This window comes from Notothenia coriiceps, unplaced genomic scaffold (assembly GCF_000735185.1).
Source record: "Notothenia coriiceps isolate Sejong01 unplaced genomic scaffold, NC01 NC01_scaffold00018996, whole genome shotgun sequence".
Taxonomy (NCBI): domain Eukaryota; kingdom Metazoa; phylum Chordata; class Actinopteri; order Perciformes; family Nototheniidae; genus Notothenia; species Notothenia coriiceps.
Genome location: NW_011351697.1, coordinates 1,790,566 through 1,797,493, shown reverse-complemented (window position 1 = coordinate 1,797,493; position 6,928 = coordinate 1,790,566). Strand labels below are relative to the sequence as shown.

Below are 6,928 nucleotides of genomic sequence, written 5' to 3'. Positions count from 1 at the left end.
AATGTATGACATTTTTGTTTTTTTAATTGCATTACAGAAAATAAAGAACTTTATCACAATATTCTAATTTTCTGAGACAGTCCTGTATGATTTTCTTACCTGGAATTCTGCCTTTTTGTACAGACTTTTTGAGTCCTAGCTATATTGTCTACAGTTCTGAGGTTAATATGAATCTAATATGATTGTCATCGGTCTAAATTAGGTTCCAAATGATTAACTGTGTATGTAATGAAGATCATAGTGTGGGTTGAATCCATTTTCATAACCACTGTCTTTTAACTGATTTAAATGCGGAAACTGGGCTTATTCATCAGAATTTCGTATGACTTGACTTGCTTGACCTGAGCAATGACTTGACTTGACTTGCTTGACTCTCACCACAGTGACTTGGGACTTGCTTGATACTTGTAGGTCAAGACTTGAGACTTGCTCATGACTTGCACATGTAGGACTTACTCCCACCTCTGGTGTGTTTACATTAGCAAGCATGCTAACATTCAGAGCTAACCATGGAGCTAACGCTGTAGGCTACTGGAGAGAATATGTGTAAAGTAATGTCCTTGTGGTAAACCCTGTGAGAAAAAAAGGTTTGAGCTCCATACTGTTTCAGAAATAAAGCTTGAAGTGGTTAGGAGCATAACATGGCATTTAATCACTGCAGCGTTTAGCTGAGCTTCTCCAGGTAGAAACCTCTCTCTAGTAGTAGCAGTGGAAAGCTGCGTTACGCTACAAAGGGGCGTGGCTAGCAGCAGCCATTCCATTAGCCACTTTCACACCAAGTACTTTGCCAATGCCGTACTTAGTGCCCAGCACTTAGTGCCAGCACTTAGTACCCCCTTGGAACTAAGTACAGATCGCGTTCACACCGGAATAAGTTCCCTGAGGGAAGATTACGCAAATGAAGCAGCTGATGTCACTTCTTCTTCTTCTGCTTTGGGTTTACTGGCAGGCCGCAAACCACTTCACTGTGTATACTGCCACCCGAAGTTCCCAGCCGGAAGTCCCCGGAGTTGGGGACTGGCTTCAGTAGAAGCTGCTGGGACTCCCAGATGAAGCCTTCCGAGTAAATCGCCAGAACGCCGACACCTCCTCATCACTCCACCGCTCCCATGTTTTTTGTTTGTGTTGCCATAAGTTATTCTCTCTCCATTGGTGCGCGGGGCTAATGCTAATAATGCTAATGCCAGCAAATACAATGGCGGCTTCACAAAACTTTTCAGAGTTTTACGGGGCGTGGTTTGCAATATGCCCAGCCAATCAGAAATTGGTACTTTTTTCTACCCAGGATAGTACCACCTCTCTAGCAGGCACTACAAATGGGGGTAAAAGTTCTCTGAACTAAGTTCTCTTTTCGGTGTGAGTGCAAAATTCCAAACGGGAAGAGTACGGGTAAAAGTACTCCAGTCTGAAAGCGCCCATTGTGTGCTTTTTAACCAAATATCTCTCAGAGGGGAGTTGCTCCTTATTTTCATCTAAAGTAACAGACAGAGAATCAGCACTTTTGAAACAGGGCTGAAACAGATGTTTGTAATATAATATATTGATGAAAAACAGTATAATAGGGGACCTTTAAAACCTTCCACACTGCTGTTTTTGAAACTCTTTGATGCCGTCTTTAGAGTTAATCCAAATGATGTTAGTTATTCAACGTGGATTCTAGACAGGTATATAACTTTCTCCTTAACATCGAAGAGGCTTCAGACCATTGGAAGAAAAATGGTTAAAGGAAACATTTATCCATTGTCGTGAATGCCAAAACCAAAAAGATTCCTGCATGTATGTTTGAATTCTATGGAAACAAGATTTTGGTCCAAACCAACGATTGGTGGTCCTCTGGCTCTTTGAAAAGACAGCTTCACATTCTGAAAACATCCATCTTCTTAAAACAACACCCAAAGTTCACAGTTAGAGAAATCCAAACCCAAAAGAAACGTCTGAACAGGTGGGAAATCACTGCCTAATCAGAACAAGTCTGTACAGAGGGCTGCTTTGCTTTTGCTAAACTTGCTATGCATTAGTATACTGAAAGGAATCTGAACTTCTATCCAAACACTGATATCGTTTAAACTTTTGCAATAACAAACTTCATCTTTACCTTGAATGTTTAAGTATTATTGGGTAAGAACCAATGGACTTGGGACCTTAGGAAGTTTGGTGAAAACTGCTGGTCTTCACGTTAGACTTTTTAGCAAAACAAACTCTATAATGTCCTAATTCTCCCGTAAAGATGCACTTTGAGGCACATTATTTAGCAGAACTCTGCAGTGTTTGATGTATGAGGTGCACCTGCAATACCACAGGTGTAAAACCTCCTTAGGGTCTTTCCTGATGTTTTCCACTGCAATTAAACAACAACAAAAATGTGCACAGGCTTTGGATTTAAAAGTTAAACAGTGAACTTCAAATTGCTTGGGAAGTTTTGCTGCATTTCATGTTTCTTCCTCAAAAGAAAAACGTTTTAAATATGAGCTCTTATATTTATAGCTTTAACACTAGAAATACTCTAACTGCTGTCTATATTTGTAACTGGTACTCTGCAGACTGCCGAGGAATGCGCCAGTATCAACATGTTGAAATTCCAGCTAAATGGCCCATTCACAAACAAATCCAGCCTGTCCCGGCCTGAAGAGAGCCTCCTCCCTGAGACTCAGCTTCGGACTCAGGTGTGCTGCTACACCTTGTACACCTTGTTTTGTAACTGTACCTGGGGGTTGCGTTTCTTGGTGTCCGGTGCGCCACATGGCCATAAAGGAGCTTGTTTCCAGGTGGCACTCTCACTGCTCGAACAAAAGAGAAGCCTGGGAACTGAAACTCAGGATGAAACCTATCTGGTGGAAACCCAAGAGCTGTGATCTGCTCCCAAGTCTTGTTTTTACCGTTATAGGACCCTCTAATGTACATGGTCCACTAATTGCACTTCTGCAGCACGTAGCACGGTTTAAGCTTTTTTTTTGCTTTCCGACTCAGGGCCACTTTTTCCCCTTTTTTCTGGCCCTCCAAAATCGAGGTTCTTACCGGGTCAACAACCGGACTGAATATGCTAAACTAGTGAGGTAAACACTCTCGACTGCTTATTGGTCGGAGAGAATCGCTGGCAAGGGGGCTACAACTACAACAAAATGAACCGTGATTTAATTGTAATTAAAATTATGCCGAAGTAACAACATACTGATACCGGTCTACAGACGAAAAACCTTTTAAAATGTGTGTTTTTTGGAGATCGGATCGATCAGGCTAAGCTAACGTTGTAGCTGCTCCGTCCACACTCACATCAACGGCCTACAGACATAAATAAACCAGCGACTGTATTCGCCATGACACAGACGGTCTGTGGTTTGTACTTGTTTAACTTTTGTCCAGTTTCTGAACAGATATGAGGAGCTGTGAGCTCTGAGGGCTAACAGCTAACGGCTGATGTTGGTTTTGTGTTTCCCATTGAAGATGACGTCACGGCTCCGCCTACACTGCGTTACTATAGTTACTGCCCCAGCTACTAAACTGTAATGGAAACGCAGCATAAAGTGAGCCTGTTCTACCAAGGCCTAACTACACCGTACTAAGCCGTGCGAGGCCCTGCAGTGGAAATGCGCCATAAGAGCCAGGTTTCTCAGCAACACCGGTTTACAGGTGCAGTGAAGCTGGTCTTCAGATTAAAACAAAAATAATGTGACATAAAACCAATTAGGGATATCTAGGGCTGCAACTACCAATTAATTTGATTATGGATCTGCTGATTAACTTCTAGATTAATTAATAAATAATTTAGTCTATGAAATGTTAAAGAAATGTGGAACATGTCCATCCCACTCCAAGGTGAAGTCTTTAAATGTGTTGTGTCATTCCAAAACCCAAATACATTCACTTCAATATATGATATAAATCAGAGACAACAGGAACTCTGCATTTTAGCATTTAAACTAATTTTAACTGTTTTTAGATGAACAGCATATTTGGCAATTTGAGAAATAGCTTTTAGAGACGTATAATGTTCTTACATATATATGTGATCACAACTCCCCGGAAAGAAAAGCAGTAAAGAGCATGACATGGAAAACCTTGTACATTTTTGTGAACAGATGTGAAACTCCCACTTTTAACAGGATTTAAACCAGGGATGTCCAAACCACGGCCCGGGGGCCAAACCACGGCCCGGGGGCCAAATGCGGCCCGTGGCCCACTTTTAATTGGCCCGCAGCTAATTCTAAAAGTATAATGTAATACGGCCCACACCAGAAACTTTTGCTTGTCTTATATTGTACTTCTTAATTATAAGTATATACAAATATACTACACAGCTGTATTCATGTGTTAATTCACGTGTTAACCTTAACCCTAAGCCCAACTTTCTAATAAATTCAGTCAATTAAAGGTGAAAACATTTTCAATCAAATCTTAGTTGATTAAGAAAAAGCCCAATAANCGTCGCATTAGCATCTGGCGCGAGACAGACTCAGACACAAATGTCCGAACCGCCACTCTGTGGTCGACCCCTGCCTCTATTTTTCGTGGTTTTTCTGTTTACGATCGGGTTATGTGGTAGAAGAATGTTTATGGTAGTCCGTGTTAATTACAAAAAATAAACAACCGTTCGTCCTCTCCCGTTCGGGATGTGAGGTTACCTTCAGTTCTGCTAACAAAAAGTTTACACAAAAAACGGGAGTACAGTTAGTATTGCTGCTTGTTCCTTTCTTCTTTAGAGTATTACCAAAAAAAAGACTGATTTTAATACTGAAGGGTGTTCTTTCTATTGTGAAAGGAAGGAGAACTTTTGTAAAGACTTACCACTTCTTTTTTTTATGACCAACTGTTCGTGGTGTAAATTTCCCCAGGATAATAGAAAAACCCCAAAAGGAAAGGACATCACAAATATATACGTACACGTACCTTTACCAGACGTTACGGGAGGTCTCTGTGTGTCAGACGGCTTTAGATAGGAAGCGCTTACAGCAACTAAATATCGAACCTGTACTTCTGTAGTGATTGCGTTGTGTGTGCGGAAGGAAATCGATCGCGGTGGGTGGCAACGTACACTAAACCTTATTCCCCCGCTGTAGAGAATCGCAACTGTTTATCTTCGACCGCGTCGATTGTTAGTCTCGGGGCAAGTGGATCTATCACTAACAAGTTGTGTGTTGAGTTCAAAAAAGAGCACAGAAAGATACAGCAGGGTGTCCGCGGGGTCTTCAAAAGTATTACAAGTTGATCAATCAAATTAGCGAAAATTAAGGCTATTAAAAAGTATTAAACGGCATTTCCCAAGGTATTACATTTTGTAGCTTGTTTTCAATAAGTATATCAATAGTCCAGAGAGGTTGTATTCTACAGTCTGCCTGAATGTAATCATTGCGTAGGCGTGTAGTGTGATTCTGTAGTTTATTGATGGCATCCCGTTGGATTTGACGTCACCTGAACAGGACAGCGCGCAAAGGTCCGTTTACGCCGGTTGCTAAGCAACATCGTTATGGGGAAATGCAAGTTTGCGTCCAAATGGTTGGAAGATAAGGAGGAAGGACAATCAATGCTGTATATAGTAAATGTGAGGTAAAGTGTGTCGCCAAGGTAACCGGTAAAACTCAAAGTGGCGATGAGGTCTTAAAAGGGATGGAAAGGGTCTTTAAAAGGTATTACATTACATTTACCCTCTACAGGTTAAAAGCAAGATCTGAACCTGAGTAAAACAAGACATATCGCGGCCTTATTGAAGTGATCTCTTTATCTACCACTCTTTAAATCTCTCTCTATTCGACACTTGAATCAGTTCTTCTTATCTAGTTGTTTTATTTTCAAAGACACCTGCCCCAGGAAAAGACAAACCCCAGGCTGGCCCGTCTAAATCTCCCTCTCTGACTGAGATTAAGAGCAAGTTGTCAACGGCCGCCAAGGAGGTAAGGCTGTCATCCATTTTTTTGCAAATGACCTCTCTTAATTGAATGTGTGACGCGAGGCTAAGCTGATGATTTAACGGCCCTTTGTCCATCAGGGGAAACCACTACCGAAGACCGAGCAGAAGTTTGAAAATTACTTGAAGAGCTGTTTTAAAATCGCAGACCCAAAGGTAAGTAATCACGAGTCATTTGATGGATTTTGTAAACGATATAGTTATTGATTGCACATGGTTTTGAGAGCCCTGATTACGAGGAATCTGAGACTGGTCTTTATTTAATTCTAAGACCTATGTTTTAACTTGTATACCTCTTGCATCATATGTGCAATTTATACCAATATCCTGCTTTTTTGCCGATGCGATCTTAGCATAAAATCTCATAACCGTCAGAAGTTTGGTTTGAAGCCACGCTCACATTTATATCGACCTTCGTCCCAAGTTTTAAGAGCTTTTTGCCTTGATAGATGCCCAGGAATGCATCATGGTTCCTGACACTGTCCTCATACTGTCCACTTTGCCCCAAATGTCTCCGCAGCACAGTGTGTTCTCTTTGAATTATATTCATTTTGTGTCAGCGGGCTCTCTTGAGATGGAATGGGAGTACACCTGCCAGGGCGAACTCTTTCTCCGTGATTTACTGGCGTGTGTGTGTCTTTTGTAGCCTTAATGAAGGGACTGGCGGTATGTGGATGGTACCAGTCTCTTTCACATTCAAGGCCTTTTGACCAACCCGACCAAAAGGTTTTTTTTTTTCCTTAATGCAGGACTTAAATCTTTTCTAATGCTGCTTGTCATTTCTGAACCAAAACAAGAGCCCCCTGCACTTTGTTTTGCAGAGCATGGATGAATCACCCTTTAGATTATCTCCACAAACTCAGTAATTCAAGGCCGTGTGTCTTCTGTATCAAAACATCTGCAGGGAGGCAACCACTGGAAAACATGAATGTGTGTGTATGTATACAATGTACAGTTATGAGAGCAGGTGAAAGCTCTTTAGTGCGGCACGAGGGCTGGGTGGATAGGGGAAAGAGTGGGGGTGTCGGG

The 6,928-nt window shown here is 41.6% G+C and overlaps 1 long non-coding RNA gene across 1 annotated transcript in view; it reads left to right on the top strand.

Annotated features, from left to right (window-relative positions):
- The first annotated feature begins 5,712 nt into the window (after positions 1 to 5,712).
- LOC104951406 (uncharacterized) overlaps positions 5,713 to 6,928 on the top strand; it is a 2,152-nt gene continuing 936 nt past the window's right edge. Inside the window, exons 1-2 of the long non-coding RNA XR_799022.1 lie at positions 5,713 to 5,885; positions 5,981 to 6,055. This is a non-coding gene — a long non-coding RNA (uncharacterized lncRNA). The remainder of the gene's footprint in view (positions 5,886 to 5,980; positions 6,056 to 6,928) is intronic.